The sequence below is a fragment of the Lygodium microphyllum genome, chromosome 9, assembly GCF_053477565.2.
Source record: "Lygodium microphyllum isolate KBCC chromosome 9, Lygodium_microphyllum_v1.1.10, whole genome shotgun sequence".
In the NCBI taxonomy this organism is placed as follows: domain Eukaryota; kingdom Viridiplantae; phylum Streptophyta; class Polypodiopsida; order Schizaeales; family Lygodiaceae; genus Lygodium; species Lygodium microphyllum.
The window spans coordinates 80686762-80706624 of NC_141143.1; the positions used below are offsets into that span (position 1 = coordinate 80686762).

At 37.9% G+C, this 19863-nt stretch overlaps 1 pseudogene; it reads left to right on the forward strand.

Moving 5' to 3' along the window:
• Positions 1-17408: 17408 nt before the first annotated feature.
• Positions 17409-19609, forward strand: LOC148031233 (L-type lectin-domain containing receptor kinase S.4 pseudogene; annotated as a pseudogene).
• Positions 19610-19863: the final 254 nt, after the last annotated feature.

Sequence of the window (19863 nt, forward strand, 5' to 3'; positions counted from 1 at the left end):
TTCACCTTAACAGGAATGTTGTACAAACCACCAAACTTGTCTATGTTTGAAACAATAGGACAATGTTAGCCTTGATCAAATTAGGATCAAGGGGAAGACCACTTATATCATTTAAAGGATCTAGAAGGAATTTGTTAAATTGACCTTGCGAAGCCCTAACCCAAGGGGGAGAGCGGACTTTATGGTAGTTGATTTATGCTAAGCATGTTGCTTGGAACTGTTGAAATGGTTTCAACGAAGGTTGATCTTGTTAAAAATGGATTGTTGACCCAAGTTATGCTTGGTTGTTTGAAAAGGGTATCCCCAAGTGAATGTCGACTCATTGTGTTGGTAAGAGGAGAGAATCTTACTAAGGATAGGTGGATCATAAGCAAGGTGATTGCTTGATGTGGTTTTGGATGCTAATCCAAGTTGTTTGTGATTGATGATTGCATGGTCGGGTCTGAGATGACTGATTGCCATGGAAACAAAAGGGATGTTTTCCCTAGTAAATGTTATTAAGCTGGTTGCTTCAGCTGTGGTTGATTTCCTAAAGGGATAATTAAGGAAGGATGGCGCTAGCTACCCCCCGCGAACTGCCAAACAATAACCAAGGGGGTTATGAATCCGCACCGGGAATGTGGACTAAACCTGCCACGAGAGGTCTCTCCATGGAAAATACTTGGCGTAGGAGGACGCTTGGGTGCTAGTGGGGGCTCTGGCCGCGTAAATCCCAATGCCTTTGGGCCCTACACAAGTGTTCTATGTGACTCGAGATGGGATCTCGAGGCCTTGATACGAGTTACAAGGCAGAATCTTGGTAGGATAAAACCTTCGGGTTTTTATTTCTAGGGTATGGAAGGATTTTTCTGTGGAGGCAGAAAGAAACACTTAATTCTCCTGTATGGGCAGGAGACAAACATTAATATGAAGATAAGTTAAGGAATTGTTTGATCTTGTTTTATCTTTTCTTCGTGTCAGTGCTCTAAATTACGTAAAGGAACCTGTGATTAACGGGTTAATTAAGAAAGCTGCTTTTATGTGTCAAACATAATGTGGTAGGTAATTAGATAACTAAAAAAACCCCCGAGGGAAGTGTGGTGGATGTGACCAATGGGTCTATCCTACGGAAGGGTGGTCTCGGTTAGCCGAGAGCTTTCCTCAAAGGAAGTATTAACAAGGAATGTTAGGAAAAGTTGGACGATGACCTTAGACAATGTTGGTTAGAACCCTGATTCATACCGTTTTAGGGGGCCGAAATGGGACTATGCCCTACGGCAAAGAGGTCGAGTGATGCATCCCTCTCGTTTCCCATTCTCTTTGAACCAAGTGCGGTATGAGTATGCTTTGGTCTAGTTGTATCTGCGCAAAGTGGAGTAGTTGCAGACCGACGCTAAAAGGATTTTAGGAAGACCCGACTACAAGAAATCCAAACTTCAGGTCGATCCTAAGTGGGAGCGGCCGGATAAGTTCCGTTGCGAGGCAGACTCAAGAGACCCTAGTTGGCAAACCACGTGTCATTCCTTGGGAATGCCGGGCGGCGTCTTCTAGATTGATCTCTCAATGGGTCGCTAAGATGTGTCCCACAAATTTGAGGGGTGAGCATGTTACACATAACCTCACAAGATATCTCACAACGTTTTTCATATCATCTAGGGATTGAGACATATCCATATGGGCATTAGTGGTAGCATAGATCTCATATAAACATGGAAGATAGTCTTTTCATAGATAGTAACTAGTAAGGGCCTCCTATAGCTAGCAATAAACTTCCTCTAAACTTAGCAAACAATGCTCAAGACATCCCACACAACATCCACAAGTGTCCAACAAGCATCATCCAAGCATGAGTAGATATCAATATGAGCTCCAATGAACTTCAAGAAATGAGATATATGTTGTCTTTGTATGTATTATAGCAGACATTCCATATTTTGACAGTCAATGGGAAACTCAAATCCAATGCCTAATGCTAATGATTGATTCCAAGAAGGAAGATAAGCTATGCAAATAGGTCCAAGAGATACTTCAGTGACCAATGCTGCCAAATGATACCAAGGTTACCAAAAACAATGCCAATGAGTTGTCTAGATCAACCTAAGAGATAGACACAATCTATGTTTTAGCTATAGGGAATGCTAGTAATCCTCTTGAGCTATATGAGCTCAATGATGAACTCAAGGGTGCTCAATCAAGCCTCCATAATCCTTAGAATAGACACAAACAAGCCTAAAGGAGGCTGGGACTCAATGCTCTCTGTGAAGCCTGTTGTGATACCATATTCAAAGAGAGGGAGAGATACAGGCATAGAATGGAGCCATCAAGAGTAGAGGGTAGTGTACCCACATTCCTTCATTATTTCATTGATGTAGAAGAACACTCTTAGTCACATACTCTAGTGAATAAAGATAGGTCACTAATTGACTACACACACTAACTACACTTGAGTCACACATCAACTCATTTATTATGTCACACATGATGGCTGATAGCTTGGCTACATCTATCCTACAGTCTTGGTTAGTGACCTTCATTCCCAATACGTTTTAGGAACATTTTCCCCATGAAGTCCCTCCATGGTTCCCATAGAGATGTTATTGTACATGTAAATTTTTTTTGGGCTACTGAAAGTGTTTGAAATATTCTAGAGTTAATTTTTGATTAATTTCCTAATAGGATTTCAAAAAGGATGTTTGATGCACTAGAGAAGAAGCATCCCTCAATTAAAAGGAAAAATAAGTATTTGCTAATATACTTCAATTCTTGTACTAGCTAGATAATTCCTCATCTAGGTGGATGGAGGGTGATTGCAAATTCTTGGACATTCTTGCAGGCAAAGCTCATACTTGAAGATAAGAGAATCGCTATAAGTGATTCATATGCTTGATTTTATTGAAAAAAAGATATTTATTATCTCTAATAACATCCATATTGTCGTTTTTTTAAGTTCATAGAAGATTTCTATAAGGAAGAATATGTCTGGCTAGAAAGGGCCAAAGAAATCAAAATTCTTATTGATAAGCATGTTACCCTACCTTCAAACTAAAATTCTCCAGAAACTAAGAGACAAGATATAGCTAAGAAAGCAAATGAACCTAGGAAAGAAGTTGTAGATAAGAAACCAACTAGAGCCAAGGGGCCAAATATAAATAAGAAGCTAGCTACGACTAAGAAGCTAGTTGAGTCAATTGCATCAAATTAATAGAAGACCCCTAATAAAGGCAAGGGGAAGAGAACCAAGGGAGAAATGCAAGGTGCAAATCTAGACATAAGCAACAAAAGGCAAAAGAAAAATGAAGAAAAAACCTCAACTTAACCCTACATCAGGAGCTCAAATTTGTAGTTGTAAATAAAATTTGAAGGGCATGAGAGTCCAAAGGTACCCATGAACCCTTAGTCTTCTTCCATCTTCTATACTCCTATACTCCTTCTATATTGGAAAGATAAATGTAGTGTCTAACTTGGAATGTTATATGATAACATGATGTGGCCCTCTGAATATCTTTCAAGAAACAAATCACCCTTGTGTAGTTTCTGTAAAATATTACACGATGCAGTGAGCAGAATCTGAGAAAGAGATAGAGAGTATACAATATATAAGAGGAGAATCAGTAAATTCTTTAGCTCCAAACAACTGATACAAAGATGGCTTTGTCCACCTGTGCGCTTCCACTATGTGAAGCTTAGATTTTGATCTAGACAGAAGATAGGTGAAGAGCTTAAGGCTAGCTGGAACAACAACTCTGACTGGGTGAAAGATGAATGATAGATGGCTGTGAAGGGGTTTAGCTTTTATAGCCTGCGAAGGCCGTTAGGTCGGCCTGACCGACCTACCATATAAGCCTCCGCTAGTCGGCCAGGGAATATTCCAAGGAATATTCCCTTTACCATCGGGCCGGGGGCGCTGCCCCCGGACCCCTACCAGGGGGGCTGCTGGCCTCCCTGGGACCCCCCCCAGCCAGGGGCCGCTTCGCGGCCCCCGAACCCCAAAATAGGGGCCCCTTTTAACTCCCTTACCCCACAACTCGATGCAATGCACCTCGAGTTGCTACCAGCTTAACCACTCTATCTAACCCAAAGATTAGACCCACAACAGTCACCTTTTTGCCATCCGGTCACATAGACCTCATCTGATATACAAGTCAGGACTCAACCAATGTTCGGGCTCACATTTGGCTTCTCCTCATAATGGGGGCCTTACAACTTTGAGCACCATGGATCATTGGTGGCACCTAATGAGGGTGGGGCATTGATCATATCTAACATTTCTCCATTAACTTCCAATTTTTTCCAAATATATTGACTAATGTGGTGGATGAGATTTTCCTACCCAATCACATCATTTTCTAAATATGCAAATCTCTTCCTTGAAAGATTAATCCAAAAACATAAATGGAGATAAACCAAGAAAAAAATAATTTTTCTTGATATTCTCCCAACCTTCATATGACCTTGAATATCTTTAATGACCTTAACTTGAAGACCTAGATGGTTCACTCATTGAGAGTATCCAAATTTATCAATAAATTGAGATTACGCTAGAAAGCTCTTCCAACCTTTCAAATGCATGTGCAATTCCTAAAACAATGTAAGTTGTAAAGTAAAAATATAAGTTATTTTTCATAAAAAGAATGAAGGATGTTCAGGGTAAATAAGGTTGTTGAATTTAACATGCATAATATTAAATATACTTATTAGTGACTCTATCGGAGTGTCATTTCACACTTGTTGATAGGAATACATTTGCACAAAGTTCTCAAAGTGAGTCTACAAGATCAATGAAACAATAAAACAAAAATATAAAGATATAATTAATGTTTAACTTCCATGGAAGAAAAATTTCATTTCCTTATAGTGAGGTCATAAGTATTGCCACATAAAAGGTGTCAAGTGAAGTTCCTTTGTAGAGTACACATCTACACAAGATTAATACATGTATACCATTTTTAATCTTGTAACTTAAACCCTAGAATTTGTCATTCTCAATGAAAGTCACACTTTCATATTTTCATTTGTTGACCTTGTGAGGAACTTTACAACAGGAAAATATCAATATCCAATTGTGGAATTTGGAAGCTTTTACATACCACTATCATCCTCTCTTATATTATAGCATGTGCATGCTTGTATAGAGTTAGACAGTTACCTATAGAAGCCATAAAAGAAGTCTAGGGTATTGATGAGAAATGAGGTTTGAATAGAGTAGAGATAATCAAAAAAGGAGTTTGGAGGAGCTAAGCTACCAAAACAATGAGAGCTATAAGAAGATTATTTCTGTATATTATTTAGAGGTTTTCCTTGGGGATCTTGAACCAAGGAGAAGAAGTTTGATATTCAAGACATAAAAATGGATTTTTCTTTAAGGGTAAGTGGAGGCTATTTTTATTATATATATATATATATATATATATATATATATATATATATATATATATATATATATATATTCAACATAGGATATGATAATGGAATTAGGAAAGATGAGTTTTTAAAAAATTATATTTATATTTATTTTTAAAGATATATTTATATATATCTTTAATATATATTCTATATATTATTAAGAGCTTTACCTTTAGGATCTTGAACCAACCACTAGAAGGCTCCCAAGCCTATGTGGCAAGAGGAGGAGGAGTTTGATGTTCAACAAATAAAGAAGGCTTTTTCTTGAAAGGTGAGTGCTTAGTGGCAGTTATATTTATTTTCTATCATCTCCCCTATCCAATTGAATACACATACTCTCTCTCTCTCTCTCTCTCTCTCTCTCTCTCTCTCTCTCTCTCTCTCTCTCTCTCTCTCTCTCTCTCTCTCTCTCTCTCTCTCTCTCTCTCTCTCTCTCTCTCTCTCTATTGAATATGGGATATGATCATGGAAAGGAGAAAGGTGTCTTTGAAAATTTTTATGTGGCTCTCTATCTCTCTGTAGAGAGAGAGATGAATTTCTTTTGTACTTATACATATTAAATGATATGATATTTTAATGATAGAACATATTCATGCATATATACTATTAAAAAACATTTATTTTTTAAAAAATTGAGCATAATAGGATGGAATGCTGCTTTTGTTGGTTGAACATGTGGATACAATGTATACATACTATGAAACCACATACAAATGAACATAGACTATAAAAATACATGAACAAAATATACAAATAGACATGTATGTATGCACACACAAACACATGTACACATGCATGCATATATATAGACATGCTCATTGTAATGTGGCTACCTAAACAAATCTTGATAACATGTATTTCAGTAGCCCATCAAGAATAATCAAGACTACTACCACTCACAACTCGTTTGAGTAACCGACATTCATAATCTTGAGCTACTTGCATCTACCTTGTAAGGAAGCTCCTCTTCAACCACACAAGGATTGACCTAAAAATAGGAACCTAAGTTATATGATATAATCACCTATCAGCTATCTAACGTCAGCATTTGAGGTGACTATATTACTATCATTCCTCAAGCCAAAGCAAACCATTACCACACTTGGTTCAAAGAGAGTGAGAAAGGAGGGGGAGCAATATGCATCAACCCCTCTATCCATAGGGTAAAGTCTCAACTTTGACCCTCTAAAATGGCATTGGTTAGATTCTAATGACAACATTCTAGGATAGTCAACATTCATCCCTTCCTAGACTTGCCTAATCTAATCTTTCAATTGTGTTGAGTGCCTCTTGATACTACTTGCCATTAGCAAGGCCTATCATGGATCTAACCACCCACTCCCCTCCTTTAGGGTTTTATTTAGTTTGCTAATTAATCCTAGCACAATTTAATTCAACATATAGAAATCAACTTCCTAAATTAACCCTTTAAAATAATGTTCATTTGCATAAATTAGGCGTGAATACAAATACAAATTCAAATAGTCTTAAATACAAATTCAAATAGTCTTTTGAAAATAATTGTAAGCAATATATATATCTACACCTTCTCCAGGGTGCAATGTCATCCCCTTACACCCATACCTATATCCGAAGTACATGGATACCTTTACGTGGCATAATCCACCAATCAACACACTATTAGTGAATTTGGAAATTTCCACAATTTTAGGATTCATGGTCGAAAATTTCTGTTTGTTATAACTCACACCATTGCTCCAAATTTATTGTTCAATAGCTCAATAGACTCCATTTTTCATAAGGTTTCCAATGATGTGTCACATGATAGCTTTGGGAAACTTATGTATGTCTTTTTGGAGTCCCAATATTCTAAATAATGAAATGGACTTAAAAGATTCCAAAATTCACTAAAATTGTGTTAATCCATTCTTATCTAGCATTAGGGTCTTTCGAGAAGACTATTCTGGGCTCACAGGGGTTAGGCTGGTCCTTGACGCCTAAGGAATTTAAGGCCAAATCCCCTTGGCATCCTTCATGCCTACTAGCCTAACGTCCTCCCCATGGAGAGACTTTCACATTTAGGGGCCGATCTTAGCACTTGTTGCGAACAAATCCAAACCCTTGGTGAAGGCCTCCACCACAAATCTTGGGGGAGATCTTAGGCATATCCAAGAATTCACCCACGAGGGCACAACATCTCTCTCCAAAATCCATAAATACGGCAATCAACCTATTCCCAACTAGGAAACCATCTCTTTTCCAAGCAACAAGCAATGAAGAGAGAAAAAATAGAGAGAGAAATCAAAAATACACTTTAAAATATGCACTTACAAACATCCACACACACATACACATAAATACATACATGTACATATACATGCAATCCATACACAATGTGCATATCCAACTACATACATGTGTATAGAATATGCATGCATATAAGATGAAGAAAGATGAGAGACAAGAGGAAGAAAAAGAAAGGAGAGAAAAAAAATGATGAGAGTGAGAGAGAGGACACACATTTACAAGACCACACACACACACACACACACACACACACACACACACACACACACACACACACACACACACACACACACACACACACACACACACACACACACACACACACACACACACACACACACACACACACACACACACACACACACACACACACACACACACACACACACACACACACACACACACACACACACACACACACACACACACACACACACACACACACACACACACACACACACACATGCTATTAATCATGTATTGATTGCATGATCTACCACTTCCATGAATGCTGGATAATTATACACACCTACCCTTGAAAATTAACTGCACATTATTGCTTGTCTCAAGGCTCTTCTATCATGAAGCTTAAAATGTTGCAAATATGTTTTAGGTCATCCTATCTCATCCTTCTACTTTATAATACTAATTTCCCTTGGGTAATAAAGATGAGGTGACATTTTCTTAATCTCAAAAAATAACTACATCATTGTTATTTATGGGTTGTACCTCTCATTTCATGTTGGAACTGACATATGGCCTTTGCACAGAGGCCTTTTTACTAAGGACATCATAGGTCCATTGCTATTGAATCTCGATGTAGGAGATGAGAAATGCAAGCAACTGCTATTGAAACTCCTTTCATCCTTTTGGCATTTGCTATTAGCCCAATCAACATAATCTATGTACTTGATAGTTGGTGTAGCATGTAAGATCTTAAAAATCAAGTCAAAAGACTCTTGCGGTACACATATGCTCACCAAATGTTATGCTGTCTAAGGAATGCTCCTTCATGCAGTGCGTATTGTGTTGTCATCCTAACAAGACATACAAATAATAAGGGAAATTCATGATCATCAAGTTCTGATGATGGATGCTTGTAATACATTGTGATTCTTGTATTGACAACAATTAACCTTGGCAGATTACCACTCAACCATCTCAATTTTTTGCTAGTTGCAATAATGGTGCTACTCCTTCCAACCTCTTTTGTAATCTAAGTCTTTGGCATTTGAAGTTGAGCTAGGTTGGTAGCACTTGCAGTGGCACCGATGACAAGTGTGAGCCATGGGACTACCTCTATGTATGGAGGTGGTCCCCTCTGGTTCCACCTCCCAAAAGACATAGATCCGAGAAATCGATACATGATGTTTGGTGGGTCTTCCTTTCTACATTCATGGGTGTTTAGGTCCATATTTTTTCTATCACTTTCTAGTTGGGAAAAACTTGGCATGGTAGTAGCTAATAAATGATAAAAATAAATTATAACAATAATACCACATTACTTTCCTTAGATGAGTACCTAGTGAAAATAGTGACTAGGTGTACAATCAAGAGAAGATAGTGACTAGGGTCACTCTCTCTTCCATGCAAAAACCTCTATCTGCACTCCCAATGACTCTCTCTCCTACCTGTGTAAAATAAGGCATGGTATGCCTAAAATGGCCAATTTAACAATCTTATGGTAGCACACACTTGTTGCCTCACATCCTTACATCAAGATTAAAAGTAGCAATCATGCATGACTAAAAAGGAGAATTCCTATTTAAAATGATTTTGGAAACCCTAGCATCATAAATTTCTTAATAAGATAGCCATAGAATGGCTTCTTTACATTGTCTAGAAAGTCATAATGAGAAACCACCACATTTTATGGCATTAGCCTTTTAACACAATTTCAAACCTTTAGGGTATGTTGCATATTTCTCTCAGGAAGATTCCTCTAGATTCCTTTTAAAAGTAGCAAAAATATCCCAATTCTAAAAAGTTGTCAAAAAATAAATGTGTGATTTTTCAAAAATCATAAATTTTTAGGTGTCTTTAGAATATTATTGTTAAAGTGGTATGCATGATTTTAAAAACCTTTATTTTTTAGCATTTAGATTCTTTATAAATGATTGTATGTCAAAATCTAAAATTGTCTACTACAATATATTTACCTATTTTGATATATAGGAGAAAATGGTGAAACACCATGAATGTTGCATTATTTAAAGTTATAATTGTTTTGCTAATAAAACATTTTTTCGATGTTGATGAGGTAGATAATCATACATTTACACAAGGAAGTCATGCTTGTCTTTATAGTTTTTTGACATTTTTTATATTTTTTCTAGTTTATGAGTAGCATATATACAAAACAACATAATATCAACATAACCGCACAACTATTCCAAGTGCCTAGCTTCTTTGTATAAGTTGATGCTGTTAGACATTATCCATAACTTTAAGATATGCCATGAGGTTTAGAGCATTTCATAGCTCTACTAGACATGATCTTGTTGCATTTACAAAATTGTTGCACTCAAATAAATTGCTAATAAATTTTGTATAAGAAGATATAAACTCATAGAGTACCATAGAGACTAGCCTTGTAAGAATGCCCAAAATAGCAAGTAGCGTTATTAGACACTATTAGATTTACATTAACAACAAATTAGTTAAATTATTGCACATGAAGAATGTGAACTTAATGACATAAAGAGTGATTCAATTTACAAGAAGTTAAACTTACACAACGTCTATAACAATTATCACTCTAAGGAAAAGAATAAATTGAACTGCATGATGATGCAAGTCAATAAAATATATGAAGCTCACACATCAAGTATTTGATCGGACATATCTTTCTTCTTTTGTGTTTCTTCCCAATTCTTAGTTTTCTCCTCTATCTCCAAAAGCTTATTAATGCATATATACATCTCTGTGTATGCTAGGTCAATTAGATTTAATGGCCCATCAAAATATAGTGGGCATATCTCTTTAAGTGCTACCATAGTACTTTTATTTATCTTCTATCATATTGGCTCTAATCAAATTCTGTCATCTTGGCTCCAACCATCTTCTATCATCTTGGTCCCAACTTCTTTGTCTTCATTTAGTAGTTTCAAATTAGCTTAGAGGTACATCTTTAAATAATACTTGAAGATCGTTTCTTTCTATATCATTGAAATTTCTTCATTTCTCAATTTCATGTGATTATTGTACTACCTCAAGACATTCTTAAACCAAATATTTAGTATGGAGTACAACTACATGAATTGATGTTCACAAACTTACCTTTTCTAAAAAACGTATAGGATACAATCATTTGGCCCTAAACATATAATATATTAATTAATTAATTGTACGGTCTGGAATTTACTAAGGGTTAACTAGAGTCTTGATTCCATCTATATGTTTTCACTTCCTTGTTATGGTAGCTATATAAACACAATCTCCACATTGGATTCTAGACCATGAGCTTTTACTTATCTTACCTCTCGTACAAATATCCCACTATATTTAACCTCTTAAAGAAGCTCTTAAACCAAAATCCAAGTGTGTGCTTTATATTAGTCTTCTAAGTACATCCACAAGGCATAAAAATATAACAATACAATAAAATATAAAATGTGTTCATATGTTATTAGTGACTCTAAGAGGTAGAGAAAATGATCATACCATATTAAAGAATCAATTAAGCTTGTTCTTGATTGCATGTGCCACACTACTATATTGCCTTGTGGTATGGATTATATCATAATGAAGTAATTTATCACATTCTTAAAGCTTAATTAACCGTGTTGATGCAGACACCAATTAAATATGAAAGCTTGATATACTCATATGTAAGTTGATACACCACACCAACCTCATTTTTAAGATGAATCAACTTTATTTGCAATTTAGTGAATGCCTTATTATTGCAAATGTCCATTGCATATTCGTGCATGTACTTGCTATATAGCATCAAAATTTTTTAATCCTAAAAACTATTCATAATATACATGGCAACTATCTCAAGATGTTATAGAAATATATTCACTCCTTTGTATGCAATTTGATAAACTGCATCAAGTTGATGCCAAAAATCGTATAATTTAAAGGGTAGTTCAATATACTATATCAAGTTAGTATGAAAAATATATAATATTCTATCTAGCTTGATGCAATGCATCAAGTTAGCATGAAAAACATACAATACTCTATCTAGCTTGATGAAATCCATAAGTTGGTGTAAAATGCTACATAAGTTACAAGGTAACTTGATAAAATACATAATATTACATATGTTTTAATGGAGTATATCAAGTATAGAATATCAATTTATATATTAGAATAGATACTATTACCTTTCTGAAAAAACCTAGAGATTGTATGTGACTTGATGTAGTGCATCAAGTTAGCCACAAAAGTTACATTAGTTTAAAGGTAAGTTGATGTATTAGGCTAATTAGAAATTTGCAAATTTTGAGAGAGATTTTGGAAAATTTGACAACAATTTGGGTCTTAAAGACAAGATCCAAAAGAAAGAAAGGAATATAAACCTACCAAAAATGTACTAGTTTTAGGACATATATTTGAAGCAAAGTATCAGCCATGGCATGTCAAGTAGACCAGAATAACCACAATACAAAAGCTACATTGAGCATGACACATACTTCATCTTGAGCTATCCAAGATATATCAATTTGCATTTTGTTTGTAGTTGAAATGGGAAGCCAATATGAGTTAAGATCCTCATAAAAGACTAGTTATTAGAAGAAAGATCTACAAGTTTGAAAGAAAATAAAATTTGCACACTTGAACTTGAGATAAGACATTGATTTAGTCATTGTGCTATAGGAAGAAAAGAGGGTGATTTTGACAACTTTTGGAAAAAGTGTGCATCACTGATATAAACTTGATGCACTGCATCAAGATGATGGATGGAAAAGCTACAAAATTTAACACTTTTGAATTCCTATAGAGGACAAAAAAACATGACATTTGACAAAGGAAACACAAAAAAGGACAAAAGCAACAAAAATAAAAGATAGAAAAACTTTTAAAAGCTAGTGACATATTTGGTTTGGCTAACAAGAAATATCATCTACTAGCCAAATTAGCAAATATGGTGGTACCTCCAAGCTCATAACCTACAACTTCAACAAGTATCTCTTAGATTTGAGTTTTCACATCTCCAAATCTATTCAACCACTCTCTTTCTTCATGCAAAACTCTTCTAATTGATGATGAACAACCATCAACTCCTCTTTAAGAGTGCCTCATAAATCCTTCTCAATTACATATTAGAATCCCAAAAATCCAATTTTCCTAGCTTAGACTAAGGTATCACACATTTTTGTTATTTCAACTAGCATTTCAAGAAATCATACCACAAAATGCCTCACTGGTTTGACAATACAAAGTACAATAACTATTGGATTCTTGGGAGGCCTTAGCAAAAATGTATGAGGGATGGACGTGATGAAGGCATGACCTTCCCTACAACTTCCCAATTCCTCAATGATATAGTAAAATAGGAAATTTCAACCTTTCCTTTTGCAATGGCCTAACTCGAAGAAGTGTCTAGCTCCACCTTGCACCCATGGACCTCCAAGCATTCCATTCTAAATTGTTGTCATAACTTCTTTCACCATATATTGATTGCTAAAAATGAGCATTGTCACAAATTGAAGATGGCGATGAGGGCAATCAAAAGCTATCGCTCATATCTATTGGTTGCCACAAGCTACACATCATTCTAATGAGTAGATATACATGGAAACACTTCAAAGCACTATGCAATGATACAACAAAAGAATGTGATGCTAGCAAGTAGATATGGCAATCAAGGCCCAAAAGAACTGTTGGGTATGGAGATGAAGTCACAAAAGTAGTATAAGTAATTGTTTGATTACCAAGCACATGGCATTAGTTGATCGTGTTGGATTCATGACAAGTGCTCTTCTCAACATGAGAATGCCATTCTTGAATTGCAAGCACAAGTGCAGCTCGCTTGGGTAGATCCCTTCTTTTTTCATTTTCTTGTATAGTTAGACTTTTGTCCACAATCTTGCCCCACACAAGAGAAACGAGTGCCACACCACCATATCTCTCTTTTCTTATTCTCATTCATTAAGGTTTTTCTTACCTCCTTATAATAGTTGGCTACTAGCATTGGATATGCTATGGATTTCTTGGAATAGAGCTATGGATAGATTGTTGGTCATAACTTTCATATACACCAAGTTCGCAACATGCAACATTTTTGAGACATTGAGCATCATTATATGGGTTGCAATCAATGCCATAATCCTCCATTTTGTGCAATGATCCACCAACAGTGCCATACTAGGTATGTACTAACATTAGCTCTTATATATTTTGATAACAATAGCCTATGAATTCTACCTTAGCTAATGTGACTTAGAGTCATTGTTTAGAACTCAATCAAGCCAACCATGATCTATATGATTAGTGTAGCCATGAAAACTACTTCATGAAGGAATGTAAGCTAATGAAACCATCACAGGCAATATAGCAAAAGATCTTATAACATGAAGAATAAGCATGAATGTTTGATCCATGAGTGAAGTTTTAGTCCACCATACATCTCATGAGAATGTGGAATCAATTGTTGCCTTAAGAACACATGCTAACTTTAGATGTATGGCATTCATAAGGTGGCCCTTGACCCTTCATTCTATTGAACCCTCATTTGTGATTTGGGAAATTACATTAAGCTCCCCAAACATCAATATCAGCTCTTAGAAAAAATACAAAGTCCTAAACATTAGTGGTTTATACTTGTAGTCTAGTTAAAACTTTGCTAGGCATGGAGAAAGCCCTACAATACTCTTCTAGAATGCATCAAGGTCCCTTTCTAGGTTGATAATTTTTCTTAATAAGTTGACGTAGTTTATGGAGTTACCTTGAATAAATTGTGTTTGTAGGGAACTCATGCAATCTATAAAGTTATCATACATTTTTCATGATTGTATAACTTGATGTAGTGTATTGGATGTCAATGAAGTACATAATAATTACACAATTGAGTGATATGATCCATCAAGTTGTCTTGAATGATCTACTAGTCACACAAAAGCTCGTAGTAGTGCATCAAATTTTTGACGGTCAACTATTTATGGCCACAAGAAGACAAAATACTACAAGTTCATGTAGTGCACCAAGTTAGGTTGTAAACTTGAAAATTATGGATTCATTCCCAATGCCAGAGCTTCAATGAATCTAGGGGATCATTAAGTAAATGCATTAGAAGTAAACTTTTGGACTTGGAAAAGCATGGTTTAGATTTACATGAAAGTAGCAAAGTTGTGGATAATACTAAGGAGGATGTGTCATGAGTAAATGAACAAAAAGTTTGTGAGGTGCAACTCAAGAGAAAGACAATACAAGGTGTGTTATTGTAGTCATAATAAGTATATCCTTAAGTCTCTAAAGGTTTAATTAAAATACCCATGCATTTTTTTAATCGCTAATGATTTATAAAGCATTTGAAATTTACATTTCTATGCTTACACAGGATTTCAAATATAAATTTTCTATTCTTGTTTTAAAAAAAGGTATTCTATTATGGTTCATTTTCTTTGATATCTCAATATTAGGTGATTTTTTGAGAAGGCCAAAATTTCAAAAAGTAGAAATTCATGGATTTTCATATTATTATTTGAACAATTTTGACTCAAATATGTGTGATTTTGAGAAATTCTATGAAAACTAGTTAATTTTCTACAGAATCGTTCAAAAGATTTCAAATGTTTCTCCTAAGATGAAATATTACCCAATAAGGTTGCAACTATGTTTTTTACTTTCAAAGCCCCACAATAAAGTATGCTATAGATTCAACCACATGCATGATGTATCTCTTTACTGATCTGCCTTGAGTAATGAAAAACTACATTGCTTTTTGGTTTAACTTTGAGTGGTTTGCACTAAACATATTCAATATTTCTATTTTTATTTCTTTATGCTCATTACAACCATTCCCACTTAGATTTCTATAACATAGATTGAAATTCAAGATTGTCTTGATGAAAATTGGCCTTTTTTTTTGGGAAAATTTACCTACAAAACTAACTTTTTTCCCCCAAAACGATCACATTTCAATGTCTTCCATTTTTCCATTGGACGGCAAAAAGGTCTTCCATGAACATTGATTACGAGTACATATTCAAGATTTTTGTTTTCATTTCTTCATGCTTATTAAAGTAGTCAAGCATGTCAATTTCATCATAGATGTTAGCTGAGATCTTTTTTTCTCATTTTGGGAAGTTTAATTGTTGTTATTGCAAAGATCTCTTGTGTCGTGATGGCCAATAAGGTTGGAGAAACGTTCATGAAAAACGTTTTTTTCATCCACTCAAGAAAAGAAAAAGTTTGAAATGTGATTGGTTTTCTCTAGGGGGAAACTAATTTTGACATTAGCTAGTTTAATAACTAAAATATCTAAAAATAGCTAGTTTTCATAAGGATAAACTTAGGCTTTCAATTGGTTTTTAAGTTATCTAGCTAGGACAAATACATTAGAAGGAGTTTGCACACAGCCTAGCGATGGTGAGGTCCAGAGAGCCATCGCTAGGACAAATACAAAAAATGCAGAAGATTGGAAATGGTGAATCAGTCTCTGCAAAGGTGTATAAAGTCTTTGTATAAAGTCGGAAGATTGCAAATGGTCAATGGTTATGGCGTAGTATGACCATTCACCCCCTTAAAGGGTGGTCTCCGGCTAGGAACATCTTCATCTTCAATTATCTGCAGCCAGACCCGAAAAACATTAGAAGGAGTTTGCACACAGCCTGGCGATGGTGAGGTCCAGAGAGCCATCGCTAGGACAAATACCAAAAATGCAGAAGATTGGAAATGGTGAATCAGGCTCTGCAAAGGTGTATAAAGTCTTTGTATAAAGTCGGAAGATTGCAAATGGTCAATGGTTATGGCGTTGTATGACCATTCACCCCCTTAAAGGGTGGTCTCCGGCTAGGAACATCTTCATCTTCAATTATCTGCAGCCAGACCCGAAAAACATTAGAAGGAGTTTGCACACAGCCTGGCGATGGTGAGGTCCAGAGAGCCATCGCTAGGACAAATACCAAAAATGCAGAAGATTGGAAATGGTGAATCAGGCTCTGCAAAGGTGTATAAAGTCTTTGTATAAAGTCGAAAGATTGCAAATGGTCAATGGTTATGGCGTAGTATGACCATTCACCCCCTTAAAGGGTGGTCTCCGGCTAGGAACATCTTCATCTTCAATTATCTGCAGCCAGCCAGACCCGAAAAACATTAGAAGGAGTTTGCACACAGCCTAGCGATGGTGAGGTCCAGAGAGCCATCACTAGGACAAATACCAAAAATGCAGAAGATTGGAAATGGTGAATCAGTCTCTGCAAAGGTGTATAAAGTCTTTGTATAAAGTCGGAAGATTGCAAATGGTCAATGGTTATGGCGTAGTATGACCATTCACCCCCTTAAAGAAATGCATAACTCAGTCAAAAGAAATGCATAACATCTTCATCTTCAATGGCTGACCCGAAAAACACTCATAACTCAGTCAAAAGAAATGCATGCTGAGTCAAGTTTGCACATCCATCGTCTTTTGAGGGGACTTTGACTCGAGTCTCCGGCGAGGAACATCTTCATCTTTCTCTTCAATTAATTAAAGCTCAGTCAAAAGAAACTGGGCGCCCGTCCCCACCTCTCCTTAACTAATAGTATAGATGCATGGTTAAATCGCGGAAAAACCATGCCTCCTCACCGCTCAATGCTTATGAGTGCTGCTTCGAGCCTGCAGAGATTCATGGGGCTAATATCTACGGGAATGGCGATGGCCATGCTTCTTATTTGCTTGGCCACGGGCAAGACGGCGATGGTCCAGGCGCAGGCACAACACGTGAGCTTCTCCTTCACGGATTTATCTGCTTCGACGGCGGACCTTCTCGTCTAGGGGCAGACAACCGTCAACGTCAGCGATGGCTCTCTGGACCTCACCTACTCCAATGGGACGTCTCAGCCTTACTTCATCTCCCGCGTGCTGCACTCGTCGGCCATACCCCTCTACGACCTGAGCAGGGGCCTGGCCGCCTCCTTCAACACCTCCTTCACCTCCGCCATTGCGGGCAGCAGCAGCAGCACCACCATCGCCGACGGCTTCACCTTCGTCATCGCCCCTGACAAGCAGATGCCCACCGGGCGCGGAGCCCTGGGGAAAGCCCTCGGGCTCTACAACACGAACGTCGCCTACAAGGCCGGCGACTCGTCGGGGCTGCACTTTGTGGCGGTGGAGTACGACACGTTCTCGAACGTGGCCGAGAACGACGACCCGAACGGCCACCACGTCGGCCTGGACATCAACTCCGTCAACTCCGTCGACACCGGTGACCTGCCCCTCGACCTGGCCCTCACGTCCACCAACCTCAGCCGCCGCCTCGTCACCTGGATCGACTACGACGCCCCCCTCCAGCAGCTCGACGTCTACGTCGCCCTCTCCCCCAACAACAAGGCCTCCGCCACCAAGGTCCTCTCTTACTCCCCCTTCCGCCTCTGGGACTACGTCCTCCCCTCCTCCTACGTCGGCTTCACTGCATCCACCGGTGGATTCGCCGAGCGCAACTCCATCTATGCCTGGAACTTCTCCAGCCGCATGGTCTCCGTCTCGGTTTCAGCTACCGCACCATCCCCATCTCTCTTGTCACCGGCCTCATCATCCGTCAGCACAAAATTGCTTATCGGTCTAACCACAGCTATCGGATTCCTTCTCATCATCGTAGCCCTACTCGTAATTCTTCACATAAAGAAGATTTCGACACCAGCAGTCCTCCACTTGGACGTGGATCTGATGACTGCCCCGCGCAAGTTCACGTACAAAGAGCTCAGATTGGCCACAGGCAACTTCAACGAGATACTAGGTTATGGGGGATCAGGCAAGGTCTACAAAGGACTTATCACCACCGGGAATCTGGGCGCCGAGCACGTCGCGGTGAAGAAGATTTCCAAAGCTTCTAAGAATGGGGAGAAAGAGTTCAAATCGGAGGTCCGCACCATCGGGAGAATCAGGCACAGGAACCTTGTGCACTTGTATGGCTGGTGCAGCGAAAAGGGAGAGCACTTGCTCGTGTACCAGTTCATGCCAAATGGGAGCCTGGATAAACTGTTGTATACGACCAACAATTCGGATGTTTTGAGTTGGTCCATGAGGCTCAGCATTCTTAAAGGAGTGGCTTCGGCTTTGGTTTATCTGCATGTTGATTGGGAGAAGAGCATCATCCATAGAGACATCAAAGCTAGTAATGTCATGTTGGACTCCAACCTGAACGCAAGGCTTGGGGATTTCGGCCTTGCAAGGTTCTTTGATCGTGATCAATATGGCACCGAGTCTTCCTTCACGCGTGTAGCGGGCACATGGGGTTACATGGCACCTGAGTATGCGATGTGTGGAAAGGTCACCATGGAGTCTGATATCTACAGTTTTGGGGTTCTTGCACTAGAGATTGTATGTGGGCGACGGCCGCTTCCGAGTCCAACTGTCCAAGAATCACTCGTGGACTATGTGTGGAGGAAGCACGAGGAGGGAAATCTGATAGATGTTGCAGACGAGCGTCTTCAAGGCGGGCTGGATGCGGATGAGTTGATATGTGTGATATGTATAGGGCTCTTATGTACTCATCCAAATCCCAAGTCCAGGCTCACAGCAACACAAGTGTTGCAAATCTTGAGGAGGGACATGGAGTTCCCTGAGCTACCCGTATCTAGACCCAGTACGGCCATTTATGTGCCTGTCGGCCCTACTACTAATATGCCAACTTCTTACCCGTCTGATGTACGTAGGTTTGAAGACAACTCAGACCTCACCATACCAAGATAGCTCCTCTCCCTATAAACACGCTTATTATAAACATAATATGTACTAGCTGGCTGGCCAGTGTTGCTCACCCGACCCACTTCGCACACATGACATCATTTGTGAAGTTTGTGAGGCTATGCCTAGCTTGCTTTGCATTTTTGTGAGAGCAAATATATGGTTGCTCTCTTTTACTCACAAAAATCACTAGAATATGTGTCATTGATATACTTTCTAAAGCTACTTGAAGGTACAACATGAATTCTTAGATGCTAAATGTAGCTTAGCATACTCTACACACAAGACTATATGTTTTTGACTACTTGAACCTATGATATAAATTATGAGATCTTGAAAATGGAAAAATGGAAAAACAAAAACTTACAAAGTGA